The following is an 18,326-nucleotide window of genomic DNA, read 5'->3' as shown; positions in this document are numbered from 1 at the left end:
TCCCAGGAAAACCTGTGGAAAAAAAATGAAGTTCGATGCGCACGCGCAGCCTCCCCCACGCACGCGTTCGACCTCTGAACCTCTTCGTTCAGGGGAACGGAAGTGCCGGTTTCCCACGCATTCGCAGTGCATGCAGGAAACCGGCACTTCCATCGGGCCTACGGGTGAGTACCCCGTGCGTACTCACCCGTGGAGACCCGAATTTCTGGGCCATGTGTCAGTCAGGAGCCCAATCCCTCAATGCATCAAGATCGTCCTAAAGCAGTCGAACATCATCTACAGTCCTGACATTGCACAGATCTTATTATCATCTGAAACGTATCCCCAAAAACTACATCTAAATCATTAATAAAAATAGTAAGGAGCAACGGTCCCAACACCGATCCCCACGGGACCCTACTGGTGACTGGTCTCCAAACAGACTATAACTACTTTCTTGCAACGGCCTTCCAGCCAGCTCCCAATCCAGCTCAATATATTACCACTAATACCGGAGGCTTGGATCTTGTAGAGAAGCCTCTTATGTCAAAAGTTAGTCAAAAGCTTTTTGGAAGTCTAAGTAGACAGTGTCTCCTGGGATTTCTCCCGGGTCTCATTCTGTGGGGACTATACCGATATTGGAGTTGGGGCAGGGCTTTATAACCTTCTTCAGTTATTCACTGTTTGCAATGGGGGAGCCCTGTGTTAGTCCGTACATTCAGAAGGCCTGAGCCCCCTGCACCCGGGGAGATGCGTGTCTGACTCGCTCGCTTTATTGACACAGGATGTGAACGCAGCACTGCCCAAGTCACTATTCTGGGTGAACTGAGCAGTAAACTTACTTTCTGTACTGATTAACCAGGGTTGACATGCCAACCATATATAAACAATAGATAACCTGTCAGGAACCAGAGGGTTTGAAGGTGTATTTTTCAGTGTGTCTTATTATGGTTTTGTCACATTGATGGTCTGTCTGAGGCTGGGAGTTTTCCTGTCAGGCTCTATGGTGATCCCAGTAATGTGTGTGGTGCCTGTGTATCGCCACCTGGTGGCAGGATGCGTAATAAACAGATTAACGGCCAGGGATTTCCCAAAGACTCAGTGAGAAAAGTAAGATTTGCATTTCTATAGCGCCTTTCACAACCTCAGGATATCCCAAAGTGCTTTAGAGCCAATGAAGTACTTTCTGAAGTGTAGTCACTGTTGTAATGTAGGAAATGCGACAGCCAATTTCCACACAACAAGGTCCCACAAATTACAATAAGATAACCAGATAATGCTGGAAATACTCAGCAGGTCAGGCAGCATCTGTGGAGAGAGAAACAGAGTTAATGTTTCAGGTCGATGACCCTTTGTCAGAACTGAAAAAAGCTGGAGATGGAACAGGTTTTTAAACAAGTGTAGGGGCAGGGAAAGGGTGAGGAGAGGAAAGAACAAAAGGGAAGGTCTGTGATAGGGTGGAAGGCAGGAGAGATTCTGAGACAAAAGGGATGATGGTGCAAGGCAAAAGGAGATGGTAATGGGACAAGTTAAGAAACAAAAGATGGCTCTAGATGAAGTGTAAATGGCGATGGCAGAATGATCGACAGCTGCCATATGAGAGAGAAAAAAAATGGGAAAAAAAGATAGGGGCAGAGGTTAGGGTCTGAAATTGTTGCACTCGATGTTGAATCCAGAAGGCTGTAAAGTGCCTAATCGAAAGATGAGGTGCTGTTCCTCGAGCTTACATTGAGCTTCATTGGAACAGTGTAAGAGGCCAAGGACAGTGAGGTCCGAGTGGGAGTGGAGCGGAGAATTAAAGTGACAGGCGACCAGAAGCTCGGGGTCACCCTTACGGACTGAATGGAGGTGTTCCACAAAGCAGTCACCAATCTGCGTTTGGTCTCCCCAATGTAGAGGAGACCACATCGTGAGCAGCGAATACAGTATATTAAATTGCAAGAAGTATTTTATTTCAGATTTCCAGCACCTGCAGTATTTTGCTTTTGTAACAACCAGATAATCTGTTTTAGTGATGTTGGTTGAGGGATACATATTGACCAGGACACTGGGGATAACTCCCCTGCTCTTCCTCGAATAGTGGCCGTGGGATCTATTACATCCACCTGAGAGAGCAGACGGGGGCTCATTTTAACATCTCATCCAAAAGACAGCGCTGTGACAGTGCAGCACTCCCTCAGTACTACCCCTCCCGACTGCGGCACTCCCTCATTGCCGCCCCACTGACAGTACAGCGCTCCCTCAGTACTGCCCCTCCTACAGTGCAGCCATCCCTCACTGCCGCCCCTCCGACAGTGTGGCGCTCCCTCAGTACCGCCCCTCCGACAGTGCAGCTCTCCCTCAGTCCTGCCCCTCCAACAGTGCAGCTCTCCCTCAGTACCACCCATCCGACAGTGTGGCGCTCCCTCAGTACTGCCCCTCCGTCAGTGCAGCTCTCCCTCAGTACCGCCCCTCCTACAGTGCAGCTATTCCTCACTGCTGCCCCTCCAACAGTGCAGCACTCCCTCAGTACCGCCCCTTCGACAGTACAGTGCTCCCTCAGTACCACCCCTCCGACAGTGCAGCGCTCCCTCAGTACCGCCCCTCCGACAGTGCAGCGCTCCCTCACTGCCGCCCCTCTGACAGTGCGGCGCTCCCTCAGTGCGGCGCTCCCTCAGTACTGCCCCTCCAACAGTGCAGCTCTCCCTCAGTACCGCCCCTCTGACAGTGCAGCACTCCCTCAGTACTGCCCCTCCAACAGTGCAGCTCTCCCTCAGTACCACCCCTCCAACAGTGCAGCTCTCCCTCAGTACCGCCCCTCTGACAGTGCAGCACTCCCTCAGTACTGCCCCTCCGACAGTGCAGCTCTCCCTCAGTACCGTCCATCCAACAGTATGGCGCTCCCTCAGTACTGCCCCTCCGTCAGTGCAGCTCTCCCTCAGTACCGCCCCTCCTACAGTGCAGCTATTCCTCACTGCCGCCCCTCCAACAGTGTGGCGCTCCCTCAGTACCGCCCCTTCGACAGTGCAGTGCTCCCTCAGTACCACCCCTCCGACAGTGCAGCGCTCCCTCAGTACCACCCCTCCGACAGTGCAGCGCTCCTTCACTGCCATCCCTCGACAGTGCAACACTCCCTCAGTACTGCCCCTCCGACAGTGCAGCTCTCCCTCAGTACCGCCCCTCCAACAGTGCAGCACTCCCTCAGTACCGCCCCTCCGACAGTGCGGCGCTCCCTCAGTACTGCCCCTCCGACAGTGCAGCGCTCCCTCAGTACTGCCCCTCCGACACTGCAGCTCTCCCTCTGTACTGCATTGGCAGTGTCAACCTTGATTATGTGCTCAAGTCTAGAGTGAAATTTGAACCCACAACCTTCTGACTCAGAGGAGAGAATGCTATCCACTGAGCCACGGCTAGAGTTTCAACTTACCGCCTGGGTGTAAAACTGGGTTTGAATTCAATGTAAATATAAATCAGGCGGTTTCTATAACAAGCCACCAATCCACAGCACCAGTTTTATACCAGTGGAGCAGGTTGAAGGGCTTAAAGGATTAAATTATGCGGCCAGGTTGCACAGACTTGGCTTGTATTCCCTTGAGTTTAGAAAGTTGAAGGGTGATCTAATCGAGATTTTTAAAATGATGAAAGGATTCGATTGGGTAGATAGAGATAAACTATTTCCCTTAATGGGGGGAATCCAGAACAAGAGGGCCCAATCTGAGAATTAGAGCTAGGCTGTTCAGGAGCAAAATCAGGATGCACTTTTTCACACAAAGGGGAGTTGAAATCTGGAACTCTGCACAAAATACTGTGGGTGCTGGGTCAGTTGGAGCTTTCAAGACTGATTTATGTTGGCTAAGGTATCAAGGCAAAGGCGGGTAAATGGAGTTGAACAGATCAGCCATGATCTAATTGAATGGCAGAACAGGCTCAAAGGACTTAATAGCCTCCTCCTGTTTGAATGAAAGTCTACCTCAGTGACTTAATTCACTGGATATCGGAGCCATACAGATCAGGAAGGTGCTAAGTTTGATCCCCAGTCTGTGCTGAATTAGCTGATCTTTCGTGGGCTGGAGAGGGGAAAAAGTTATCAGAGATTCCTGCTCCTTATTGCTGTATGTTTCTGTGTGCGGATGTTGGGTAAGAACAGGTTTGGGTGCAACTGTGATGCCGCTGTAGTTGAACAACCTGCCGACATCAGGGGAGGGGAGAGGGCATGGTGAAGTGAAAAGAGGGAGAGACCGGGGTAGGGCAGGAGAAAGGAGGTAGAGGAAGGAAAGGAGGCTGGTGTGGGTAGGGGAGAAGTAGGGCAGGAACCAAGGGAGGGAAGAGAAAGGGGAGGGAGGTGGGAGAGAGGAGGGGAGTGAGGGAGGGAGGAAGAGAGAGGAGGGGAGTGCAGGGAAAGGAGTGAGGGAGAGGAAGGAGGAAATAACTGGTCGATAAAAAGACCTTTGTTATGTGCAGGGTGGGGTTCTTTTAAAATAGTGACACAGGGTCAGGCTAAAACACCCATATTTAAAATAAAAAGGAGTGCCCATGTGACTTGGCTTATGATTGGCTCCCTCCAGGCCATGGCCCGCTGTACAATTTCACCTCAAACTGCCTTCCCTGTTCCCCTGCTTAAGCAGCTTAGTCCTCCTTAACTCCATACCCAAACTCTCTATCTTTCTGCTACATGGGGTATGATCTGCTCCACTAAACCTTTGGTCGCAGGCCAGCTTATAAGCTGCCTTTATCTCCCTAACTATCTCCTCCTTCTCTGTTACTTCTGAGGTGAGGCGGGCATTCTCTTCCCGCAGTCTCATCTCATTACCCTTTGCTTCAGTAAACTGGCACTTTAGGAACGCTATCTCGTGCCTCGCATGGCTTTTGCCCTTGCTAGCTTCTTGGGTCAGGTGTGCGATTTCCTCCTGTAGCCTCATCTCACTGTCCCTGGCCTCTGTGACTTCCTGCACAAGGTGCTCTATAAATGCCTGGCATTTCGTGACCTCTAGTGTGAGGCGTGCATTCTCTTCCTGCACCCTCATTCCACTAGCTCTGGCCTCATCCACCTCTCTGATGAGGCGTTTTTCAAACTGGGACTCCCGATTCTTGGCCTCTTTAACCTCCTCCTGCACCCTCATCTCACCCTCCTTAACCCAGCCACGTATACCATGATAGGTCAGCCTACACGCTGCCGCTAACATCCGCAGGGCTACGCACATACTGAAAGTGAGAGAAACAAGAGCTGATGCTTTCTCCAGATCCAGACCAGTCATCATATCAAGAACTGCCTCCAGTCCTGCCGCGGTCGCCAATTTGCAGTTGGGCATCTTTTAACTGGTTTACGGTAATTTGCCTAGTCAGGCAGCTTTGCCTGCACTCTGACCAATTCCAACCTTTTACCTGGTTTACGGTAATTTACCTGGTCAGGCCTTTGCCTGCTACCCTTAAACCAATTTCCAAACAGCGGTTTCGAATCGCGAACCCCACCTTCCAGTTCTGACTGGAGGAACTTATAATTAATGATATATTAAAAACGGACAAGTGGTTTTGATGTGAGAAAGTCAACTTTATTTAAACAAAAGAAACTATAATCAAATTTTAAACTATACCACACGAACACAGTAATTACAGTAAAATTGCTTAAATGGGAGAAGGCAGATGGCAAAAATGAGGGATTAATGGCTACAATGTAGATTAAACAATCTTAGCAATTTCCCCTTAATTACCACCCCCTAACTCCTTACTAGGTTGCCTTGCTGAGGAGTCAGAAAACCTGCTCACCTGTGGCCCAGCGAAGTAAGAGAGAGATAGCTTCTCGGGAGCTATCTTTTATATCCTGCCAACTCCTGTTTGGTGCTGAAAAGGTCTGTGTGCAAAATTCGTGCCCAAAATCCAAATACACAAGAGAAAGGCTGTGATTGGCTGATTCAAAGTGATTGGAGTGGTTTAATGTGTCTGCACTCTGGGGCTGAAGTGTACCCGCCCATGTCTGGAGTTCACCTGGGCTAAAACAAAAGGGAATCCAACTGCCCTATTGTTCAGTAATGGGTAATTCAAAACCCATTCAATCCAAATTGTTCTCTTTCAAAAGTCCTTTTCCGGAGTTTAGGTGTATCCATTGTGTGTATAAGAGGTTTGAATGGGGCTGGATTTCTGTGTAAACAGAAGCCGATTGTTCTGCGGTTTCTGAGTAACTGCAGTTAAGTGCTATGTCAACAGTTCGGAGCAGTGAGGTGAGCCCGGTATAAAAACCGGCGCGAGTACCGAGGCCCGACCAGTTCGGAGCAGGGAGCAGCGAGGTGAGCCCGGTATAAAAACCGGCGCGAGTACCGAGGCCCGACCAGTTCGGAGCAGGGAGCAGCGAGGTGAGCCCGGTATAAAAACCGGCGTGAGTACCGAGGCCCGACCAGTTCAGAGCAGGGAGCAGCGAGGTGAGCCTGGTATTGTCAGGGTTGGGGAGCCATGGGGCCGTATAAATACGAGGCCGTGCTCTCCGGGCGAGGTAGGTTCTGGACCCAAGCGCAGAAACGAGGCGAGAGGCAAATATACAGTACTTTGTTTGAACTTTACTAGATTCACACATAACTGAATTAACACAAGGGACACAGCAATATACATAAGAACTAGAGACAAGAGAACTCAAGACAGAAACACAACAAGCATACATAAGAACTAGAGACAAGTTACAAGACAGCTAGTCAAGATAGGAACTCAGGACAGCTTCCATGAGGAAGCCCACTTGTCTATACTGAGCTTGCGACAAGCTACCACAAGGGGCAACCGGCTTGCCGAGGCTAAACTCCAGACAAGCTACCCCAAGGGTAATCGGCTTATCAATGCAAAGCTCAAGACAAGATCCCAACGGCTCCCACATAGCAACACGCTAGTCCAAACAGCACCTTACCAAGACAAGCAACTTAACAGAACAACAGACTTAAATACATCTTAAATCCAGAGACAAGAACACAGACTTAGATACATAGCTCAAGAGAACTATGGCAGCCAGCTAGTGAAGGCAAGCTGCCATAGAGAAAAGGCTAGTCACACAGAGCACCTAGTCAAGACAGAGGACATTGTCAAGACTAACTCCCTGGTCCACCCTAGTGAGGACTGAGCAAAGAGTAAAACAACAACAGAACTTATATACCAAGACACCAGGTGAAACCCATGAACAGCTAACAGGCCGTTAAGACTTAACAGAAGACTAGGAACAATTAACACAGGAGACTAGGACAATTAACCAAAGAACAAACAAGTGAAGGTGCCATCTAGAGGTTACAAAAGGAACTGACTGGCACCCTCACAGGTATAAAAACCGGCGCGAGTACCGAGGCTTACCAACTCAGCAGCGGGGAGAGAGGTAAAAAGTAATCAGAGTGTGACGTCACCAGGGAGCAGGTAAGTGATTGGTTGGTGAGTATTTCTCTTTTTTAAACTTTAACTCTGTAGTTTATAGTTACTAGGGTCTTTTCTGGTGTAGCAGGGACTGTTGGTAGACCATACAAGCGCCCTAGAGCTATCTTTAATTGGTGATAGTGAATTAATTTAAATTAATTAAAGGGTAAGTCATGCCAGGAGAGCCCAGCCCCGTGTTATGCTCCTCTTGCTGTATGTGGGAATTCAGGGACACTGCTGGTGCCCCTGATGACCACGTGTGCCGGAAATGCATCCAGCTGCGGCTACTAGCAGACCGCATTGAGGCGCTGGAGCTGCGGGTGGATGGGTTGTGAAGCATTCACGATGCTGAGAGGGTCGTGGATAACACGTTTAGTGAGTTGGTCACACCGCAGGTAAGGGCTGCACAGGAAGAAAGGAAATGGGTGACCACCAGGTGGAGCAATAGAAGCAGGCAGGTAGTGCAGGAGACCCCTGTGGCCATTCCCCTCTCAAACAGGTATACCGATTTGGATACTGTTGAGGGGGATGACTCACCAGAGGAAGGCAGCAGCAGCCAACTTCCTGGCACTGGGGGTGCTCCTGCTGCCCAGGAAGGGAGGAAAAAGAGTGGGAGAGCAATAGTGGTAGGGGATTCTATAGTAAGGGGAACAGATAGGCGTTTCTGTGGCCGTAGACGTGAATCCAGGATGGTTTGTTGCCTCCCTGGTGCCAGGGTCAAGGATGTCACTGAGCGGCTGCAGGGCATTCTGGAGGGGGAGGGTGAACAGTCAAGAGGTCGTGGTCCACATTGGTACCAACGACATAGGTAAAAAGAGGGATGAGGTCCTGCAGCAAGAATTTAGGGAGCTAGGTAGAAGATTAAAGAGCAGGACCTCAAAGGTTGTAATCTCTGGATTACTCCCGGTGCCACGTGCTAGTGAGTATAGGAATAGGAAGATAGAACAGATGAATGCGTGGCTAAAGGGATGGTGCAGGAGGGAGGGCTTTAGTTTCCTGGATCACTGGGTCTGCTTCTGGGAAAGGTGGGACTTGTACAAGTTGGACGGTTTACACCTGAACCAGAGGGGGACCAATATCCTTGCGGGGAGGTTTGCTAGCACTGCTGGGGGGGGTTTAAACTAACTTGGCAGGGGGATGGGATACAGAGTGGAGCTATAGTAGGGGGTGATTTACAGCCAAATACAGAAGAAAAAACAAGTCAGCTGGGAAGGCAGGGCAAATATGTGAAGGCAAAAGGGAATATGGCAAGGCTAGAAGGCATTTATTTTAATGCAAGGAGTCTTGCAAATAAGGTGGATGAACTGAAGTTGTTGTTGAACACATGGGAGTACGATATTGTTGCTATCACGGAGACATGGTTGAGGGAGGGTCAGGACTGGCAGCTCAATATTCCGGGGTATAGAATCTTCAGGCGAGACAGAGGGGGGTGTAAAAGGGGAGGGGGTGTTGCAATATTAATTAAGGAGTCAATTACTGCTGTAAGGAGGGATGATATATTAGCAGGTTCCTCTAATGAGGCCATATGGGTAGAACTTAAAAACAAAAAGGGGGCAAGCACTTTGCTGTGAGCGTACTATAGGCCCCCAAACAGTCAGGGGGAGATAGAGGAACAGATATGTAGGCAAATCTCAGAGAAGTGCGAAAATAATAGGGTAATAATAGTGGGGGATTTCAACTTCCCCAATATTAATTGGAATAGTCAGTGTGAAAGGCTTAGAGGGTGCAGAATTCTTAAAGTGCATCCAGGAGAGCTTTTTGAGCCAACATGTAGAAAGTCCTACAAGAGGGGGGGCGGTACTGGACCTAATTCTAGGGAATGTAGCCGGGCAAGTGTTGGAAGTGTCAGTAGGAGAGCATTTTGGCGACAGTGACCATAATTCGGTGAGATTTAAGGTGGTCATGGAAAAAGACAAAGACGGCCCGGAAATAAGGGTTCTAAATTGGGGGAAGGCCGATTTTAATATGATAAGGCAGGATCTGGCCAAAGTGGACTGGGAGCAGCTACTTATAGGAAAATCCACATCAAAGCAGTGGGAGACTTTCAGAAGGGAAATAGAGAGAGTACTACGCCAACATGTTCCCGTAAAGGTCAAGGGTGGGACCAACAAGCAAAGGGAACCTTGGATGACAAGGGATATACAAAAATGCATTAGGAAAAAAAGGGGGGCTTTTGGCAGTTACAAAAGACTAAAGACGGAGGAAGCCCTAGAGAAGTATAAAAAGTGCAGAGGCATACTTAAAAAAGAAATTAGGAGAGCGAGGAGGGGCCATGAAATAACACTGGCGAGCAAAATAAAGGAAAATCCTAAGATGTTTTATAAGTATATTACGGGCAAGAGGATAACCAGGGAAAGGGTAGGGCCCATTAGGGACCAAAGTGGCAATCTGTGTGTAGAGCCAGATGATGTAGGCGGGGTTTTAAATGAATTTTTTGCATCTGTGTTCACTATGGAGAAAGACGATGTAGACATAGAAATCGGGCAAGGGGACTGTGACATACTTGAACATATTAGCATCGAGAGGGAGAAGGTACTAGCGGTTTTAGCAGGCCAAAAAGTGGATAAATCCCCAGGCCTGGACGAGATGTATCCCAGGCTGTTGTGGGAGGCAAAGGAGGAGATTGCAGGGGCTCTGACACAAATTTTCAGAACCTCTCTGGCCACAGGGGATGTACCAGAGGACTGGAGAACAGCTAACGTAGTACCATTATTCATGAAGGGTAGCAGGGATAATCCAAGGAATTACAGGCCAGTGAGCCTAACATCTGTGGTAGGGAAATTATTGGAAAAAATTCTGAGGGACAAAATTAGTCTCCACTTGGAGAGGCAAAGATTAATCGGGGATAGTCAGCATGGCTTTGTCAAGGGTAAATCATGTCTGACCAATCTGATTGAATTTTTCGAGGGGGTGACTAGGTGTGTGGATGAGGGAAATGCTGTGGATGTGGTTTACATGGACTTCAGTAAAGCTTTTGACAAAGTCCCGCATAGGAGACTGGTCAAGAAGGTAAGAGCCCATGGGGTCCAGGGTGCCTTGGCGCGTTGGATCCTAAACTGGCTGAGTGGCAGGAGGCAGAGGGTGATGGTCGAAGGTTGCTTTTGTGACTGGAAGCCTGTGTCCAGTGGGGTACCTCAGGGATCGGTGCTGGGTCCCTTGCTGTTTGTGATCTACATAAATGATTTGGATGAGAATGTAAAAGGTATGATCAGTAAGTTTGCAGATGACACGAAAATTGGTGGGGTGGTAAATTGCGAGGAGGAAAGCCTCAGGCTACAGGACGATATAAACGGGTTGGTCAGATGGGCGGAAAAGTGGCAAATGGAATTTAACCCTGAAAAGTGCGAGGTGATGCATTTTGGACGGACAAATAAGGCAAGGGAATACACAATGAGTGGTAGGACCCTAGGAAGTACAGAGGGTCCTTGGTGTACATGTACATAGATCCCTGAAGGCAGCGGAACAGGTAGATAAGGTGGTTAAAAAGGCATATGGGATACTTGCCTTCATTATCCGAGGCATAGAATATAAGAGCAGGGAGGTTATGATGGAGCTGTACAAAACGCTGGTGAGGCCACAGCTGGAGTACTGTGTGCAGTTCTGGTCGCCTCACTATAGTAAGGATGTGATTGCTTTGGAGAGGGTGCAGAGAAGATTCACCAGGATGTTACCTGGGATGGAGCGCCTCAGCTATGAAGAAAGACTAAACAGGCTGGGGTTGTTTTCCTTGGAGCAGAGAAGGCTGAGGGGGGACCTGATTGAGGTGTACAAAATGATGAGGGGCATAGATAGGGTAGATAAAGAGGAACTCTTCCCCTTAGTAGGGGGGTCAATAACAAGGGGGCATAGATTCAAGGTAAGGGGCAGGAGGTTTAGAGGGGATTTGAGGAGGAACTTTTTCACCCAGAGGGTGGTTGGAATCTGGAACTCACTGCCTGAAAGGGTGGTAGAGGCAGGAACCCTCACAACATTCAAGAAGCATTTGGATGAGCACTTGAAATGCCATTGCATACAAGGCTATGGACCAAATGCTGGAAAATGGGATTAGACTGGACAGGGATTGATGGACGGCGCAGACACGATGGGCCGAAGGGCCTCTTTCTGTGCTGTATAACTCTATGACTCTATGACAGCAGTTTCAATAAATAAACATCGATTGACTGGAGGAGAGATTTCCCCTTTAGATTGACAGAATCTGACTGCCACTGTTTTGATCCTCCCACTTTTTTCACAGACATACTCCAAGCTGCTTTTTAAGCCTCATTGTCTCTTTTGGCCATGTCTTTTTCTGATGGCCATTTTCAAACCTCTTTGAAATTACCAAACTCCAGGGAACAATTTTATTAAAATGTACTGTCTTAAAGTGTGTGAATTTTTCCACAGAGCTCCTCGATTCCGGTGTTGTCCACGTGCTGCAACACAGCCTTTTGCGGTTCTGGGCACGTTTTAAAACATTGTCCTACCTGTTGTTTGTCAGTGGGTCAGAAAGTTTTGCTCACTCCTTCGAGTGGATACTACAATCAAGTTGGAAGTATCAAAAGGAGGAAATGTAGGGGTTCGCTAAATCCCCTAAATCCCTGAACATCAGAAAATATTGGTCCACATCGTGGACAAAGAATTACGTGATTTGAATTGATTTGAACCCCGAGCAACTCCTTTTCTGTGTAAGGTCACGCGCGCAGGCGCAGTCGCCCATTTAAGGTCCCCGCTTCCTGATCCATACGCGCAGGCGCAGTAGCCTGCTTGGAAGACCCAGCGGTTCTTCCTATCTTTTTCAAGCAAATCGGACACGCAGGCGCGGTTGCCTGTGAGAGTGTAGCAGTTCCCCGGCCCTTTGAAAAGATTGTTTGCGCAGGCGCAGTTGCCTGTGGGACCCCAGCGGCTCTTTCTAAGTTTTCCCACGCAGGCGCAATTGCCTGTTTGAAGCCAGAGGCTTCACAGCCTCTGCCGCGGGCCTCCGAGGAGGAGGTTTGTGCAGGCGCAATCGCCTGTTTGAAGGCAGAGGCTTCACAGCCTCTGCCGCGGGACTCTGAGGAGGAGGTTTGTGCAGGCGCAGTTGCCGGTGGGACCACAGCGGCTCTTTTTCAGTGTTCTTGTGCAGGCGCAGTTGCCTGCTTGAATGCAGAGGCTTCACAGCCTCTGCCGAGGGACTCAGGGGAGGAGATTTGCGCAGGCGCAGTCGCCTGTTTAAAGGGACCAGCTTCCCAGCCCGCTTCTAGAGTGGTCCCCCTCCATGATGTGGGACCCTGCGGAGGCAGGGATAGCAATTCCTCTTGCAGGGGAGTTGGTCACAGGTTTTGGACATGGGGAGGAAAATTTCCAGCGACCGGCAGCGGGTGGTGAGGGAATACCTGCCCCCAGTACAGGAGTGGGTAGGGAAAAGGGGACAAACCCAGAGTACCGGCAGGCTGCCAGGTATCTTATACAGTCCGGGATGGTTGCATCAGGGGGAGAAGTCTCCCAGCCAGCTAGGGCCATGACCCAAGCTCAGGGTCCACCAGCCAAAGTTTCCCCCACAGAGACGCCCCTCAGAAGGTCTCAGCGGGTCCGCAAGCCCGGGACAAGATGGTCACCCACTTTACAGTGGAGTAAGGCGGTCCCCAACCAGCGGCCATAAGCTGCGAGGGACCAGAGGCAGGAGACAGTCCAGCTTCGCTGCAGCCAGCAGTAATCTGCGACAGTGCCAGAGATTAGTCTGGCCGTCCGGAGATGGGTGGCATTTGTATCATAGCTTTGGTTTGAATAAATCTTGCTTTCAGGTGTAAATTGTATGTTTAGAATTAACTGTTGTAGTTTAAGTTAAAGTTAAAGTTTACAAGTGTGCCAAATGTTTGTATTTTGGTCCGAGGTCGAGGGACCCGACCACGCCTCCACCTAAGGCAGCATGTCAGTGAGACCTGGCTGCATGTCCTTTTAAGTTCTTTTGCAGGAGAGTTGAAGAAGAAGCAGCCCTGTTCGCCCAGCCTGAGTTGGGCATCGAAGGAAGATATGGATACAGAATGTTGGGGATCACCTCGCCACTGGACAAATCCAGAGGGAAACCCCGCAGCGATCTTCGGGAGGAACCGGACAGGGTCCGGAGGAACTTGCCTACTCCTCCTACGCGGAAGAGATGGCCCCAGCTGGGTGGGGCACGGCCCCCAACCCAGCACTATCCTGACCGAAGTTCACTTGCGGGAGACCTCGCTGTTGAGGAGTCATGGTGGGGAAGCACGGGTGCCTTGTCAGATAGGGACGCGTTCCCCGGGAGTGGGTGGTGACGGCCTGGGAAAGATTGTAAAGGGGAGGGGGAGACCCAAGAGGCATGTGGGTGCGTTCGGGGAAGGGGGGAACTCACCCGGGGCCCACGGGCAAAGTTAAAGTGTAAGTGTGGCTGGGGAGGATGAGTGGGTGGCCGGGGAGGATGAGTGGGTGGCCGGATCTGGGATCCAAGTTTGAGTGTGGGGCCAGGGAGAGCCGCCACACAGGCACCCATCATTTTCTGCAGCCAGTCAAGGGTAGACGGGAATGGGAGGGACTGGGAGTCGCGATCCCATACTCCCCGGTCTCGGTCTGTGCCAAGGTAAATTTAAACATGAGGGGTACCCCGCCTCCACAAAGGGACAAGGGAACAGCTCGGGGCTGGCGGAGCAGGCTGGTCTGTAAATCCATTCTGCATGTTTTAAAAGTTCAAGACCATTCAAGGGGGGGTGGAAGGAACATTTACTGCCTGAGTGGGAGGAGCAATACCCACTCGAATTTCGCGACACATCATTGGCACGTGATGGTCGGGGTTTGTTTAAACATGTTGTTCAAGATTTTTTATTTTTTATTTTGTGTTACAGCCCCAAGTTGAGCAGAGGCGTAGGATACTCTCCGTGCTTGGGATCATTTGTGACAACTCCAAGTTGAGCAGAGGCGTAGGACCCTCTCCGTGCTTGGGATCATTTTCATTACTTTGTATGACTAAGATTGCAACATTTTGTAATAAGTTGTAATGTAACAAGTGATGCAGGGGTATGAGACCCCTTATTGTAAATTGATGTATCTGTAAGATGCCTAACATACCACGGTTTTTTCTTGAATTTGAGGGGAATAGACGGGACGGGGATCAGTGGTAGGTAGCTGTTAGGTAAATACAGGGGATGGTTGTTTGTCGGGGGGTCAGAAATTTTGCTCACTCCTTCGAGTGGATACTACAATCAAGTTGGAAGTATCCAAAGGGCAGACTGTAGGGGTTCACAAAATCCCCTAAATCCCTGAAGGTCGAAAAATATTGGTCCACATTGTGGACGAAGAATTATGTGATTTGAATTGTCTCTGGCTAGGACAATGTTTTAAAATGTGCCCAGAACCGCAATAGGCTGTGGACAACACCGGAATCGAGGAGCTCTGTGGAAAAATTCGCACACTTTAAGACAGTACATTTTAATAAAATTGTTCCCTGGAGTTTGGTAATTTCAAAGAGGTTTGAAAATGGCCATCAGAAAAAGACATGGCCAAAAGAGACAATGGGGCTTAAAAAGCAGCTTGGAGTATGTCTGTGAAAAATGTGGGTGGATCAAAACAGTGGCAGTCCGATTCTGTCAATCGATGTTTATTTATTGAAACTGCTGTCTGTTGACATAGCACTTAACTGCGGTTACTCAGAAACCGCAGAACAATCGGCTTCTGTTTACACAGAAATCCAACCCCATTCAAACCTCTTATACACACAATGGATACACCTAAATTCCAGAAAAGGACTTTTGAAAGAGAACAGTTTGGATTGAATGGGTTTTGAATTACCCATTACTGAACAATAGGGCAGTTGGATTCCCTTTTGCTTTAACCCAGGTGAACTCCAGATGTGGGCGGGTACACTTCGGCCCCAGAGTGCAGACACATTAAACCACTCCAATCACTTTGAATCAGCCAATCACAGCCTTTCTCTTGTGTATTTGGACTTTTGGGCGCAAATTTTGCACACAGACCTTTTCAGCACCAAACAGGAGTTGGCAGGATATAAAAGATAGCTCCCGAGAAGCTATCTCTCTCTTACTTTGCTGGACCACAGGTGAGCAGGTTTTCTGACTCCTCAGCAAGGCAACCTAGTAAGGAGTTAGGGGGTGGTAATTGAGGGGAAATTGCTAAGATTGTTTAATCTACATTGTAGCCATTAATCCCTCATTTTTGCCATCTGCCTTCTCCCATTTAAGCAATTTTACTGTAATTACTGTGTTCATGTGGCATAGTTTAAAATTTGATTATAGTTTCTTTAGTTTAAATAAAGTTGACTTTCTCACATCAAAACCACTTGTCCGTTTTTAATATATCATTAATTATAAGTTCCTCCAGTCAGAACTGGAAGGTGGGGTTAGCGATTCGAAACCGCTGTTTGGAAATTGGTTTAAGGGTAGCAGGCAAAGGCCTGACCAGGTAAATTACCGTAAACCAGGTAAAAGGTTGGAATTGGTCAAAGTGCAGGCAAAGCTGCCTGACCAGGCAAATTACCGTAAACCAGTTAAAAGATGCCCCCCTGCATAATGCAATGGTGGATGGCTTCTCTGAACATGTCCAACATGAGTGACCCAGGCCTAGCGTCAGGGCCCACAGAACAAGGAGCAAGGCTGGAAAGGGAGGAGATGAATCAGGAGCGAGCGATTAGGTCATGTCAGGCTTGGGTTTTCAAAGGCTGAAGATTGTGGCAGGGAAGACTGAGGGAAGTGAGAAATTCCATTGTTTCTATGAAGTGACTTGGTTTTAAAAGCTCAATTGGTTAAGTTTGATGATAATGTAAACCTGGGAATCATAGAATAGTACAGCACAGAAGGAGGCCATTCAGCCCATCGAGTCTGCGCCGGCTCTTTCGAAGAGCAATCCAGTTAGGCCCACTCTCCGGCTCTTTCACATATCCCTGTCATTCTTTCTCCTTCAAGTATTTATCCAATTCCCTGTTGAAGGCTACTGTTGAATCTGCTTCCACCACCCTATCAGGCAGTGCTTTCAAAATTCTAACCACTTGTTGAGTTAAAAAGTTTTTCCTCATGTCGCCTCTGGTCTTTTGTCAATCACCTTAAATCTGTGCCTCTGGTTATCGACCCTTCAGCCATTATTTACTCCATCTAAACCCTTCATAATTTTAAACACCTCCATCAAATCTCCTCTTAGCCTTCTCTGCTCTAAGGAGAACAACTCCGACTTCTCCAGTCTATCCACGTAACTGTATTTCCTTATCCCTGGAACCATTCTAGTAAACCTTTTCTAAACCCTCTCCAAAACCTTCTCATCCTTCCTAAAGTGTGGTGCCCAGAATCAGAGACAATACTCCAGCTGGGGTCGAACTCGTGTTTTATAAAGGTTTAGCAGGATTTTCTGTGCCTCTATTTATAATGCTCAGGATCCCATGTGCTTTATTAACCGCTTTGTTAATCTGTCCCGTCACCTTCAAATATTTGTACATAAACACCCCCAGGTCTCTCTGTTCTTACACCCCCTTTAAAATTGTACCATTTATCTTGTATTGTCTCTCCTTCCAGCCAAAATGTATCACCTCACACATTTCTGCATTGAATCTCATCTGCCATGCATCTGCTCAGTCCATCAGCCTGTCTATGTACTCTTGAAGTCTATTGCTGCCTTCCTCACTGTTTACGATACTTCCAAGTTTTGTGTAATCTGTAAATTTCAAAATTGCGCCCTGTACTCTGAAGTCCAAGGGGGAGAAATTAGGTATCGCCACGTTTGGGGCGTAATAATCGAGCGGGCGCAAAATTTATCGCCCGGCGCAAATTATCACCACCTACTGCTAAATTGACCTGCTTCATCCCAGGAGGTGCTTGGAGCGCTAAAACAGGCGCTGCACGACTGTCTTAAGGCACTAAGCCGGAGAAGCGAGGCGCTGCCACCGAGGGCGGGCGCAGCGCAGGTGCAGCCAGTTAGCGATTGCACGCAGACACGCTGGCGCTAGTCAGCTCTTAAAGGGGAGGTTCAATCGTGGATTGCAGCCACACCCTGTGCATCGGAGCCCTGATTCTCAGCCTGGACAGACCTGCTGCCACATTCTAACGCCTAGGACCATGGAGAGGGCCAGGGAGCGAGCGCAGCGGTTCAGTGAGGGGGCCTTGCAGGTTCAGGTTGGCGCGGTGGAGCGCAGGCGATCTATCCTGTTTCCGGACAGTGGCAGGAGGCCGCTGCCCAACGACTATCGCAAAGCTTGGAGGGAGGTGGCTCACAGAGTGGCCTCCAGCAGCATGGTGCCTAGGACCACTGTGCAATGCAGGAAGAAGTTCAACGACCTCACTTGGGTCATCAGGGTGAGTACCCTTTTCAGTATCCTCTTCATCCCTGCATGTCCATCTCAGTTTATGGCCAAAGGGTCCTGAAAACCCCAATGCCCAGCCTTCATCCAACACCTATGGGCCTTTCATGAAACTCACATGCATATTCAGCACTTTACACACTGTAAGGGCTAATCGACCATGGGAGGCAGTGCAGCCAAGATTAGGGCTTCACACTGTAAGGGCTATTCGACCATGGGAGACAGCGCAGCCAAGATCAGGGCTTCACACTGTAAGGGCTATTTGACCATGGGAGGCAGTGCAGCCAAGATCAGGGCTTCACACTGTACTCAGAGCCCATCCTTTCTCTTGCAGGGCAAGCTGGCCCATAACAGGAGACAGCAGCAACGGGCCGGGGGAGGCCGGCCTCACCTTCAAGACTTCAGCGATCTGGAGCAGCGAGTCCAGCGGATTATGGCAGGCCAGATGATTGGCCCCATCGCCACTGGAGATGCCGACCCCGTTCTGGACAGCAATGGTAAGGTCATCACCTTTTTGACCTCTCTCCTTCCACTTGTGCCTCACACCAGCATCCTTTGCCACTATCGAACCAATACAGTGCATTGCAGCACTCATGCCTCCCTCGCTGCCACTCGGTCCTCACGCTAAAGCAACTCTTGTACCTCCCTGCTTTCAGATGCTGATTCACCAGGTGAGGAGGCAGGCCCTCAAGCTGCCACTGTGAGTGAATCT

Source organism: Somniosus microcephalus, chromosome 1, assembly GCF_052327205.1.
Source record: "Somniosus microcephalus isolate GS21.2 chromosome 1, FLI_Smic_1.0, whole genome shotgun sequence".
Classification (NCBI taxonomy): domain Eukaryota; kingdom Metazoa; phylum Chordata; class Chondrichthyes; order Squaliformes; family Somniosidae; genus Somniosus; species Somniosus microcephalus.
This window is presented reverse-complemented; position numbering follows the sequence as displayed.